This window comes from Sinohyriopsis cumingii, chromosome 11 (genome assembly GCF_028554795.1).
Source record: "Sinohyriopsis cumingii isolate HCF-2022 chromosome 11, ASM2855479v2, whole genome shotgun sequence".
Classification (NCBI taxonomy): Eukaryota; Metazoa; Mollusca; class Bivalvia; order Unionida; family Unionidae; genus Sinohyriopsis; species Sinohyriopsis cumingii.
This window is the reverse complement of record NC_142971.1, coordinates 69,952,752-69,967,718: the sequence shown is the minus strand read 5'-3', so window position 1 is coordinate 69,967,718 and position 14,967 is coordinate 69,952,752.

The window sequence follows — 14,967 nt, the reverse complement described above, 5'->3', positions numbered from 1 at the left end:
GGTCAGGTAAAAAAGCTTCAATCAAAAACCGCCAGCAAATGCGGAACTAAAATATCACTAAAACGAGATCAGATTAGTGGTGGTCCAAACAAATTATCGTTGACAAATAATCAGATTAAACATTTCAATAAAGCCCTGGAATCAAAAACTGGAGTTCAATTTCATATTTCCCCGAGCGCCATCAAAGACATGGTTAAAACGGGTGGTATATTTCCACTTCTTGCGGCTATACCAGCGTTAATAGCTGCTGCTGCTCCAGCCGTAGCAAAAGCAGCCTCGTTAGGTGTTGTTGGAACAGCTGCTGGAATGGCTCTAAAGAAAGCAACTGGAAGTGGATACAAAAAAAGGACGCGGTCTAAGATTACCCGGATCTCGCTGGGGGAGAGGTCTGAGGCTTCCACGTTAGATACTCCAGCATCAAATTTTGATTTACTTGATGCCGCTAAAAAATTAAAAATAAAAGCCTTTAGATGTGTTTTTATGCGAGATCAATTACCGAAACAACCGAATAAACTCGAAACGGGTATTATTAATCTAGACTCGAATTCAGGACCCGGTACTCATTGGGTATCATACGCGGTTGATCCACGTGGAATCGTTTATTTTGATTCATACGGGTTAGCTCCACCTGTAGAATTTATCAAGTATGTCGCGCCACTTCACGCAACAACCTCTGGTTGTAAAGTTTGGTATTCAACGCTACCCACACAAACAATGACAGATCCGCCAATATGTGGCCGTGAAGTAATTAATGTACTCGACGCTATATCAAAAGCATCCAAACCACCACATAAAGTCGTGCATGATTATACAAGTAACCGATTCGTTTCGCGTAAAGCGTTTTAAACAACAGGTCTTATTATAATGGTTGATATTTACGGAAGAAGATTCTCGCGTGTTAAGAGAACATCCGGCGATGTTGATCTGTCGAAGTATGCGACTAAAGATGACCTCGCTGATATTATGAACCTGGCTGGAGTTGACCCAGATGAGGTTGTTACTTTTCAAGATCGATATGGTAAACTAAAAACGAGCAATATCAGATGGAATGATATAGTTGGACGAGTACTCGGTGCAGTTACAGATAATATTCCTGTGTTCACTGACGGCGGCAGAATTAGGGATTCAAGTATGTCGTTTTCAACCATCAGAGATGAAATTACAAGAAGCGTTGCTAATCGTGTGAAAAACACCGGCGACACAATGACGGGTGAACTCAGCATGAACGGAAACAAAATAGCAGTTTTAAGAGATCCAACATCCGGTGAAGATGCTGCAACGAAAAAGTATGTTGACATTAACTATGGTACCGTAGATAATAAATTATCCACGTTACGGGCTGAGTATGATTTTCACGTGGGCGCTTTTGCAAGATTTCGCAGAAACCATCAAAAAACCGCTGAAGATTTTTTTGGTTCTCCGCACTCCGTTGACATAAAACTCGTTGATATCAAAACCAACACTGACACGATCAAACAAACACAGCAAGATATCAAGACCAACATTGACACGATTAAACAAACACAGCAAAACATCGTAGCGGGAATTCCTGAGATCGTTAACAAAACCGGTCTGATTAAAATTCCAACCGGAATAACTCCCGGACATATCACAAACATCGTGTACATGGTATCATCTGGATTTCCAACATGGTCGCAGCAAAACAATATTATCAAATATACCGCAACAGTCACTGGCGTGTACAGGCTGTCCGTGTTCAGTGCTGCGCGATTTGAAATATTTACAACGTTTCCATGGCGTCATTCCACCGACAGGTTTTCCGGGGTTGTATCTATTATATTAAATAGCGGAACCGAAGAAATATTTATTCTGGAAGCAGCTGATAAGAAATTAACCGCAACATCTTACTGGTGGTGTTTGGAATTTGTAGCTGAAACACCTCAATTGGTTACTGCATAAAAATATATGGATGGTGCACAATACAGGTACAATCAAGCGCATGAATGGCAGGCGGCGCTAAAAGATCAAGTCGAACAATATACAATAAAAGTAAAAAAATATCAACGACGATTAGTTATCGTCGACGTGATTGTTTATTCAGTATCCGCTGCTGTTGCTGGAACGGGTGTTATATTATCAGCGGTGACAATGATGGCACCAGTAGCCGTGACTATTTGTATTTCAGCGGCAACAACGATTGCAGGTGTGCTCAATATCATCGCAAAAAAAATATGTACTTGCACGAACGAAAAATTATCCGATTACATAATAAAATTACACACAGCGACGGTAGCATGCTCGAAATTATCCTCGTTGTTATCAGCGAGTCTCAGTGATGGAATTATATCTGATTTCGAGTTTTCAATGATGACTAAAATATACGACGAAGATATCGGTATTAAAGATTCAAGTATTAATAATGACAGAATTACTGCAGCAGATCGTGACTAACACAACTCCGCCAAAGATAACGATGATCTCGGTAAGTTCATCTAATCCTGAATTTAGTATTAATTTTCCTACTGCAATTCCAGTAAAAGAAATAGCGTTAGCTCAATTACGGGTATATTGCAGCTGGCCAAATATCAGATCAAAATCATTTCATGGTACACCAGCAAATAATTCGCTCGTATTTGCTAACAAGAATAAACCAGATGGTACTCCTGACTGGATAGATGTTGGAATACCCACTGGTAGTTATGAGATTGAAGATATCAATGAGGAATTTCAACGTAGAATAAAATCAATAACCGGAAAAGAAGCAAAAATATCAATTAACGTTCATGAACCGACGCTATCTTCGACGGTTGAGATACATTCTCCCGATTACGTCGTTGATATTTATCAATCCACGATAAGATCCGTACTAGGTTGGCCGGATGTTCCCCCGGTGTATGAAGGACCACCAGAACCAAAAAAATCTGATTATGTCACAGATGGACAATCATATCACGAAATTGATGTAGTGTATAAAAAAACGTTAATCGATGTAAAAACAACAAGGGCTGGTGATGATGCGGTTTTTTTATTTACCTAATGGAGATATATTTTCTTGGACATTTTACTCTGAAAAACAAAATCCAGAATAGTTGCCTTAATTGGTATTAGCACAATTGAACTTACTAAAATATTTATAGAAATTAATAAACATCATAAACAACAACTAGAGCAACTACAACAGTACTTTCAAGAACATCTTTTTGATATAACAAGCTCACTCAAAGAAATCATTACGCGTATAGAAATATTAAATCAACTTGTTTCCGACATGGAATATCTCAACCAGCGATTAATTAATGCAGTAATTAATGCTGAAGCAGACCACCATGGCAAAAAGCTTTTTTCAGATAAGTATGCAATAAAAGAAGCTGATCTACCAAATTTAAAATTCTCCGGATATAATGCGAATGAACTAAAAAAATCTGTCAATGATGTCATTGATGAGTTTTATCCTAAAATACTCGATGCGTGGAAAAAACTAGCACCACCTCCAACTGTTTTAAGATATAATAATGATCCACATGGCGGCGGCAGACACGTTTCTCCAGGAGTCGTTAATATAACCAGCACTATCGTGGTCAATCTGGTTTGTGACGTAGTCGATGGCAGCTATCAAATAGATCTCGGAAGATCAAATCAGGCTCAACAAGGATATATTTTATATACATTTACACCACAAGTATCCCCTGGAAGTTTAATCGTGCAAGAACCAACTAATCCTGTTTATCTGCGGTGTCACAATAATATGTTAACACGAATAAATTAAGTAAGGGTAAGGGTAAGTTGCTTGATTCTCTAATTGATTTCAATTGAATAAAATATCAAAACCAGTAAAAACCAGTAAATCGGTAAAAATTACATATTTTTTGAGATAATTTTACTGATATTTGAGCTAATTTTACTGATATTTGAGCTAATTTTACTGATTTTTTGTAATTTTTACTGGTTTTGATATTTTATTCAATTGAAATCAATTAGAGAATCAAGCCCCCCTCCCCCCGATCTGATGGATAATTTAGAACCATCTAACCCAAATTTGATCATTTTACATAAATCTGAGTACCAACTAACCCATCAATCTCAGAATAAATATATAATATTTCAGAATAAATATAATCTCAGAATAAATATAATAAATCTGAGTACCAACTAACCCAAATTTGATCATTTTACATAAATCTGAGTACCAACTAACCCATCAATCTCAGAATAAATATATAATATTTCAGAATAAATATAATCTCAGAATAAATATAATAAATCTGAGTACCAATTAACCCATCAAAATTGCAAATTTGATCATTTTACATAAATCTGAGTACCAACTAACCCATCAATTTCAGAAAAAAATAAAATATTTCAGAATAAATATAATCTCAGAATAAATATAATCTCAGAATAAATATAATATTTCAGAATAAATATAATCTCAGAATAAATATAATATTTCAGAATATAATCTCAGAATAAATATAATCTCAGAATAAATATAATATTTCAGAATATAATCTCAGAATAAATATAATATTTCAGAATAAATATAATCTCAGAATAAATATAATATTTCAGAATATAATCTCAGAATAAATATAATCTCAGAATAAATATAATCTCAGAATAAATATAATATTTCAGAATATAATCTCAGAATAAATATAATCTCAGAATAAATATAATCTCAGAATAAATATAATATTTCAGAATAAATATAATCTCAGAATAAATAAATAATAATTCAGAATAAATAAATAATAATTCAGAATAAATAAATAATAATTCAGAAATAAATAAAATATTTCAGAATAAATATAATCCCAGAATAAATAAATAATTAATTCAGACAGAGTTGCTTTGGTCGTTACCCGCTGACATAATTTTTCTTAAGTATCTTATGCGGGTACTGATTGTCTTTTTCGTTTGATACTCGCTGGATAATCCCGAACTGACCGATCTGACCTTTTCTACTGCGACAGAAAGAGGAACAAATTTATTTACTTGATCATCGCTCACCATAGCCAGTGACTGAAACATAGCTGCCTGAATCCGCTTTATGAACTTATATTGAGATGATAGAACGTACTTATTTTCATTCTTAAGCTCTTCTAACGTTTCAAAATCAGATATTATTTTTTCAAGATTTAGTTCATCAGATATATTAATTCCGTTTTCTTCTAGTTTTTTGATAGCAGAAATAATGTTCGATATTTTCATGGTTCATTATATAATATATAAATCTTTAAAATAAAAATAATTATCCCTACAGAACCCCTATCGAGTCTTTAGCGAGTTCGTCGGGATGTTTCAAGGACAGTACAGCCAAGAACTCGCAGATTGCCATCGCATTCTACCAGGCACACAGAACATTTAATGAATGAAGAGCCCCTATCGAGTCTTTAGCGAGCTCAGATTATGCATGGACGGCACAAACATATATTATGAAATGGAACCTCTATTCGAGTCTTTTAGCAGGTTCATTATGCAATGAATGACGGCACAAACATATATTATGAAATGGAACCTCTATTCGAGTCTTTTAGCAGGTTCATTACGTATGTAATGAGATGTAATGAAGGAAATATATATAATGAGATGAAATATATGTAATGAGATGTAATGAGATGTAATGAATGAATGAAATGAGATGTAATGAATGAAATGAGGCCATTTTCTCCGCTCAACAGAACACCCACCCAACAAATAATCAACCCGTGGGAAATACAAAAACATGTATCTACCACGTTTGACATGGTAGGATGGTGTTCTGACAGCGGAGAGGGGCTGGCGGTGCCCCAATTAATTATAAAAATCGCAATTATGCGTAACCACCCGATCAATTGTCAGTCATGGGATTCGATCCTGGACCGCGAGCGTCACAGTCCAATACGATACTGATTGAGCTATCAAATCTTATTACAAACATATGTTTTGAAAGTTAATATATAACTAAGGAACTAATTTCAAATATATTTACACTGAAATAGCGGTTTCTGAATTCAAGAAATACGTTTATACAATATATTCTCACTAAACAAGTTAGATTTATAAAGCTGGATTAAGGAATTTCCTATTTACTATACCACGCCATCTATGATAGAACATTCGGTTCAGATCATCTAATTGCTAGATTTTTCCATCCACGTAATAACTGTTCAATGAAGAAATATAATATTACGAGATTTTCCATTCGGAGTCAAAGGGAGTATTACTCGATAAATAAATAATCACACATACGTGCACAATCTCGCATTATATTTCTGCACTGAACAAGAAAAATGCAACTAATTTTTAATTCCAAACACTATTATGTACGTATTTCTGTAATCGAGCCAGTATATGCAGGATCCATGTGCTGTACATTAGATCTAAAATTAACCCCCCACGATCGATACAGACTAGACGCTGGATTCTGCACTCAGCAAGCTGGAATATACATGTCGGTTTTCTGTAGGTTAGATAAAATATACATGTATTCTATGTGTTGCGCTGTTCTAAATGTTTCACGAAAAGAACAGAAAAATACACGAACTGTATATTTTTGTAAGTTAGAAATCATAAACGGGTAGGCATCACAGACCTTGGATGTTGTATATGATTATGACCATCAATTACCTAACTTTCATGAGTCAAAAATAAGTAGTATAATAATGATAATTTCTGACCCCCAAAAAATAAATCTAATGCGAAGTAGAGATGATAATTATTGATACTGAAAGGTGATTTTCTGTTTATATTTTTTTGAGAAAGCAGATCTGTTTATATTTTCTGCTACTTTTTGTACTGAATACGGGTGAATATCAAAGTATTTCGCAGCAGAACATATCGAACGAAATATAATTACTTTGCCAGTTTCTGTGTTTGTGGAATTTACCGCCCTTCTAGAAACTGTTTTACATCTTCCAGTATTACCACATGAAGAGTTCACGCTTTGCGTGACAACACGAAGGTTGGATAAACTATTATTTTGAGGATCTCCGTCAACATGATCAATAACAAGATCGTCTTTGATCACTCCGAAGAAACACTCGTACGTAAATCGATAACAGAGATACCTTTTCTTCCCAACAGTGAATCTAAGATAGCCAGTATTAGAAACAGTACCAACTGGTCTCTTCAACATGCAATTTCTGATGACGCCATTACGATCTGATTCGTAATTTGCTATTGTGGGATGTGGGACAAATATATTTTGCTCCATTATAATAGTATTATTTGTTTAAATCATTGTTTGTCTGAAATCTTGATATATAATCCTCCACGGATTTTATAGCGTTTTCACCATTATTATTTTTTTTGTCATAATATCTTTTAAACTCTCTGAACCGTTTTCCCCCGCACTTTCCACATAATTTTGTTTTTTCTCGCACTCCAATACCACACCGCAGACATGGTATTGGTCCTAGACTTCCTCGCCGTATGCCCTGTAAGTGCATCCAACAAAATTCACCTCTACAGGATTTGTTGCATCGATTTACTGAACCGATCATCAACCATCTGCATTGAGACATTGTATATATAATAATTTTTATTTAAATATTTGTTTTAATTATATGAACGAGTTTGAGAAATTATCCCAAACTAGGCCTGTTAAGTATAAATTCAACCTCGACAGATTATCTTCTGACTTACCAGTACGAGATCTGGTTGATCCGAAAAATAAAAGTCTGATCTCGAAAATTCACGACGCCGAGAAGGAATTTTACACAGATGGTGCATCTCATACATGGTCAACGTTCAAGATTATACGCAATACTGTCAAGGACGCCACAATGAATGACAAGCGAGCGGCAACTATCATTAACTACATCACTGAATACGAGGGCAATCAAAAATATTTCTTCAAAGTAAAATTTATTGTATTAACAGAAACAGGTAGTTGGATTATCCGTGACAAATATGATCCTGTCCTTGGTAATAATAAAACTGTCATATTAAGTAAAAATTCCAGACCGGGTCTACTGACGGGTGTTGACAAACCGTATTATGAGCGAGCGTATCCTGTAACAGCGGTTATTTATGGAATCTATGAGATAAATAAAAAACCCAACGTTGATAAACTGGCACCAATGAAATTTTCAAGGTTAAATTGTGTAGCCGAACGAGTAATAGAACACTTTACAAACGCGATGCGTGGAAACGGATTAACTGATTTAAGGCGTGAAAAAATAAACTCGTGGGCTGATTCAGTTAAGGATACCGGTGCTACAATAAAAGATGTTGCTGAGTTAGAAAAAATATTAAAATTTCCAATAGCAGTATCAACAATAAAGGGAGAGGTACTGTACGAATCGACACATAAATCGAAAGGAGCTCCAATAAATATTATTGATCATAACGCACACGCATGGACTAGCGCAGTAACAATATTTCCACGTGATCGAACTGTTAGATTTTACCCCTCAGACATGTTTGATTTTATCAACGAAATAAGTAAAAACAATCCTGTATCGGTATGGTTATTTAAAAGTAATGAGGAAGGTGAATTTGATCAGTTTGTTAGACCAAATGGTGAAATATATCGAACAGAATCTCTCCATGACGAGATGAAAAATCTCGCGGAAAAGTTTTTAGAATGCAAACACGTGGAAAATACTGACAAATTACTAACTAATTGTTTTACCGTTCCATCTGTTGCGGCTCATTTCGCCAGAGAACGAAATTCATGGAAACCAACAAGATTTGATTTACTCGAGGATGTACGCGTAAGTTGCGTCGAATACGGACACGGTGGATTGTGGAATACCAAATATAATTGCGATGATGTTATTTCGGTTGATATGGTTGCATGTTATCCAGGAAGTTTCCTAGGATACGGAGATTGTTCTGTATACTTTAAAAGATTCGGTCACCCCACAAACGAGATGACGCGAGTGGCAATTAATGGACCATTACACGATTTTTATCGGACTGGATTTGCTTGTGTTGAATCATTCGAGCTTAACGAAAATTTTCACAAGATTTGTTATGTTTGGTTTGGCAGACATTTTTGTGAAAAACGTTGGGCACCTATAGTTTTGTTACGATATATGCTAGATTGTGCGATACTGACATCGTTGGTGGTCAGTGAGGCAATTATATCATATCATGCACAGACCGAAGTTTGGTTGCCCATGCCAGATTATATAAATCTCGATGAAGTTATTAGCGAGTTTAAGGAAAAATGTCCTGATGTTTCCGAAGATGATATTATCAAAGAAGCTCCTAAAATTCTCGAGATTAAACTCAAAACCGCAAAAGATCTCGGTTGAAAAATTATAGGTAAATTTACTCAAGGTGGTGCATATGATCATAAAAGACATCACGCACGATTAATTTTAGATGATGCCGAGTACGATTTTATAATCACTGATACAACAGCGAGAAATATATTTGTAAATCGAGAAGGTGTTTATTTATCCGACGGAACAAAATTGGGCACGATCGTTAGTTTCATAAATGACGTCTCCCCACAGCATACTCATCTAAGATCTTCCATGTTGGCTTATGTTTCTATAAATTTATTATCGATGATTAATAGATTTCCCAAGACCGCAGTCAGAGTCGCAACAGATTCGTTTTATATTTCGAGTAAATATTTAGAATCCGTTATGAAATTTACAAGTAATGATGAACGATGGGGTTCGTGGAGGATAAAAAAAGAAATATTACACAATTACACAGAATCAGCAGATGTTCCAATGAGAGATTTTTATCGTGAGGGTAATAAAATATCAGAAATGTCGAAAGCGCCGCCGGTGAGTGATCCAATAACCAGATATAAGACAGTATATCTCAAAGGACCTGGTGGATGCGGCAAAACGACTCGAGCAATTAATGTTTTTAGAAATTCAGATATGATCGTGCTGACACCCACACATAGACTTGCACGCGAGATGAAACAACGGCAAGTACAATCGTGCACGTATCATAGTTTCTTTCGGTGGCGCGGGGATACATGGACTCCTGAACGAATGGGGGAAAAATATATACCTAAAATAATTATTTGGGATGAGATATGTACGGTGTCATTAGATACATTAAAACGTTTCTTGATTGGTTGTTGACGAAAAATACCGCTATAATAATGTGTGGCGATCATGGTCAAGCGCCGCCTTTTGTTGGATCATCTCCACATGATTGGTTAAAAAATTTCGTTGATTATTACGAAGAAATAGATGATGATCATAGAGCTCTCGATGCAAATTTGAAGGAGTTTAAAAAATTAATCAGATTACAATCAAACAAAATTCAGTGTGAAATAATACGCGGAGTAATCTCAGAGACCTCAGTGGGTGATTTTTTGAATTTATGGAGACCCAACGATTTGATAGTAGCAAGCAGAAAAATAATCAGAGACGATTTACAACAGCAGTTATTTCAACTACATAAAGAAAAATACCCAGAATTACCCGTACCGTTGTGTTACAGACCATCAGATACACGAAAACAGAATATTAATGTTGATATTCCAGGACAGACGGAGAATCAAAATCTTGTATTAAATGATATTGTCACCGTTGATATCAGTGTGGTCGAAGATGCATTACGCGCTGACAAATCTTCATGGGTGTTGGGATACGCTATGACGATCCACTCGTCTCAGGGATTAACTATTTCTGACACACGAGTCTGGATTGTAGACGATCACATCGAGTGGTGAAATATAGTTTATTTAGCGGTATCTAGGGTCAGAAAGATATCTCAATTACGTAGAATTATAATTCCTGAAATCGTTGATAAATTTAACTTCATCGATGATGATATAATAAGAAAAAAATTAATCGGATATAAACAATCTGATAAAAAAAATAAACGTGACTTTGATCTTGATGTTGAATTTATTATTGAGTTAAAACAGCAGCAGAATAATCATTGCACAAGTTGCAATTGTATAATGTTATGGCCGTAGTCGAGTAATGATTCAAGACAATTTACCGTAGATAGAAAAGATAATAGTCGCGGTCATACACGAGAAAATACCATGCTGACCTGTCTCGAATGTAATCGACGTCCGGGTGCAGGCACCGGTGCTAGTTAAGTGATCGCGGTGGTAGTTGTGTATCCGTGGGGATTATTTGTAGTTGTTCACGTACAAATCCACGTTGAGGAGCAGCCGAATCTAATCTTTAGATTGCAGGTCTACCTGAGGATCTTGTCACGGTGGATATTTTGTGTGTGGTAACACTCCAAATAGGATCAGTCGCTCTTTTTTTTTACCACCTTCAAGTTCACCAGGCTCATATAAATATCTGACTGTGACATCACCCAATATTTTCTGTTTTTCAACATCTTTTCGTTGTGTTGGTATATTTTTTTTTTGTAATTGCGCTAATGGGTTTCATGTTGGTTGTTCGTGTAATCTCATTATTTAATGCAGCTATCACGTTTGGCAATCTTGCAACCCACTCGCGAGATCTTTTATCCTGAATAAATTCCCTCGCGTATTGATATCCAAATAATCGCTCAGCGAGTGTTCGATTAAATCGCTCAACAATTGCCTGATCACGGTGAATTGCAGTATGACCTCGTCGTATTTTGGTATTATGTTGTTTCATCAACGATGATACTGGACCAAGAAATTCCTTACCAGGATCAACCTGTAGTAGCTGTGGCCATCGCAGACCACCTTGTGGTCCACCACCTCGTTGATAAATTCGTTCAAACGCATCGGCTACTTCAGATGATGTTTTCGTCGATAACGGTTCTGCTTCTTTATATCTACTTGCAACATCAACTACGGTTAACGCGTATTTGTATGTTTTTCCACGCACAGTATCATGCGGTAAAAACAGAATATCAGCTTGATGAACTTCATTAGGAACACTGACATCGAAATACGCGTACTGAATTTGTTTCGGTGGTGGTAGATAAATTTGCCATATTGCTTGTTTAGATAACCACGTTTTAGCAGTAGAATGTTTAACCGCTGCTGCATCAGCAAGTTTACCAACTGCTGCTTTGCCTCTCCAGTATCCTCTTGGTGAATAATAAATTAATTCCATTTATATATTACCAGCCCCAAGCGCTAATTTACTTTTCATCGCGGATCTTACTAACCAATTAGCTAATTTTTCTTTGATATTTTTATTTTTTATAGAATCTAGCGCGTGAATTAATTTCACATCCGCAATATGTCTATCTTGTAGATTTTTACTTTTATACGCAACATCATGAGCGTGACAAGCTCGATCAATAACGTTTATTGGTTCCTCGCCTGGTTTTGGTTGATCTTGATTATCGAGCCTGATATCAAGTCTGGTACCGGGACCGCAATAATTATATCCTGGTAGATGTTTTTCTCCGCTGTATTTAGCCCATGGAGTACCTGGAAACTTTGACATCAAATTAGCAATGTCACCACCGCGCTTATTAGGTAAAAACGAAAATTTCTTCCTACCGCACACAGAACATTTTCCACCATACGCTATTTTTTATTTTTTGTTGTAACCGTAGCTAAATCAACAGTTGGAGTTTTAACTCTACAGCGTGAACAATATAAATTCATGATATAATATATATGGATATAATTGATTTCTCAGCGACAAGAAAACGAGAACCTGTTAAGCATCATCCTGCGCTACCGAACTCTATCAGAATGATTATCATAGGACCATCTGGATCGGGTAAGACGCAGTTATTACTTAATTTGATAATGAGATGGTTGAAATGGGATAAATTATATTTAGTAGCACCATCCGCTGATGATCAACGATGTTATGATGTACTCAAAGATTTCAGTGAAAACGCGCGATTACTGGATGAAGGTAATGATGTTATAGAGTTTATAACCGATATTGATGAAGCACCATCCGTAGATGTTTTAGACGGATTTATTAATAATCTAGTTGTATACGACGATGTGATGCTAGATAAACAATCTAATCCAGTCAGAATATTTTCCCGAGGTAGACATAAAAATACAGATGTGATCTATGTTACTCAACGATATACACAAATGCCAAAAGTGATCAGGGACGACTGCAACATTTTAGTTGTGTTTAATGGTGTAGACACACACACGCTGCGAAATATTCATCAAACTTGGTGTGGTGGTGACATGGATATAATTAAATTCAGAAATTTCTTCTCACGAGCGCAAGCTACTCCGCATGGATTTATAACAATAAATTTACATGATCCAAGAACAAGATAACGTGTGGGTCTTGATAAAATCTTTTAACGTTTCTGATGAGCAGCAGAGAGGGGTGATGATAAAATTAAATTTAATTAAAAAGATATCATTTATATAATGAACAACTGTGCGTGGTTGCGTCAAGGAACCACTAACAAATGTGATAAAAAATGTCGTGGAGAATATTGTAATAAACATAATTATCTTATAAAGAAAAACCTCATGCTGGTCCACGAAGTTGTGTTGGTTGTAACAACGGCGTTAGAGGATTATTTCAGATTTGCAAAAATTGCGGTGGAGATCGATACAGAAGTTTAATGATATATTACAGAAAAAGAAGGAACATAAATCCAAAAATAGAAAAACCACCATCAGAACTTGAATATTACTTGAAACATAGAACAAATTCCCAAGATTCAGATGAAGATTCCCAGGATTCAGATGAAGATTCCCAGGATTATTCTGAATAACACAGCAGCAGAGAGGGCTCGTCTACAATTCTGTTTGGGACAAACAATAATCGTAGACGTGGTATTGACCTCTTTGAAGGGTCACTATTTTTTTGGGTCCAAACACAAGGGTGACCACTCCCTTAAGTGGTCTGTTCGGCCTCTCTGCTGCTCGTACAAATGTCTCTTCATGTGAGACATTGTTATTTTGTCTGAACATGTGTTCCTGTATGATAGTACACTGTTCACTATAATGATGCATCATACTTATTTCAAGGTCGAAAACAATGTATATAAAATCCAGTGAATGAAATCATACTTGGATTCCGATCAATGCAGAATTGTGTTGCTTAGGTATAATAATATTAGGTCCTACTGGACACACCTAATGGTCCAATCCATATAAGAAGTACAAAAACACTATTTTCTAATTGTTCTACGTAGGAGTCAGGTAAATGTTTTGTTTTTTTCTGACGAACGTTGTTATCTACCCTTATGGAAAAATGATTATATAAACATAATAATGATGCCCTCAGAAAGACAAAATCGTTTCGGCAATGTTTCAAAATATAAAGCACATCCTCTGATCCTTGATGATCAAGGATAGGATATATGTATGTATGTTTGTTCCCAAGAATGTTATTAAAATGTAATATCCTAAATTTAGATAATGTTTGAAAAGGATTATGACAGAATAAAAAGGAAGCTACATGCACAAATTTAATTTAAAAAAACAATAGTGACATGGCATCACGTAACTATATTTACATTTCAAATTTTCTTCTTACAGTATTCCATATCAGTATAATGTCAGTCATAATGTATGAAAGTGAGACGATAATGCAATATGTAAACAGTCAAGTCCTTATTTGATAGACAATACTTAAGTGAATTTAAAAGAAATTCTTGTTAACAAATAGTGAAAGGACTTTTTTCTGTCGAACAAAAATGACGAATGGTTATTATAATATAGGAATCTGTTACTAGTCTATGCTCTTAAAAATTACATAAAAGAGTGAAAGACATGCTATGTAATATTTAACAAATAATTTATTTCCTTGAATGGACAAATAGAACCTACGGTATTGCGAGATCAATCCCAAAATGATCCAGATTTACAGACGCAAGTTGTAATAATTGAAAGTCCTAGATAAAACTAAGTACAAGCCGATAATAATTCAGAAAACTAAAGTCGAGGTTGTGTCTGTTATAGCTCTTAGTCTGTTCATGTACCAACATGCTTTTATTGAATGGCGTAAATTAAATTCCAGGTTTGAAAACACTTTAAATTCAAGTGAATGTCTATAGCTAAGAATTTCATTTGAACACTTTTGTATTTCCAGAAATAATAACGACTTAAATTGGATAATTTGACGAAAACAGCTTCATTGTTCTAAGACTTAAGACACAAGTAATAAAATCTTCTAAGTCAATATATATATATATATA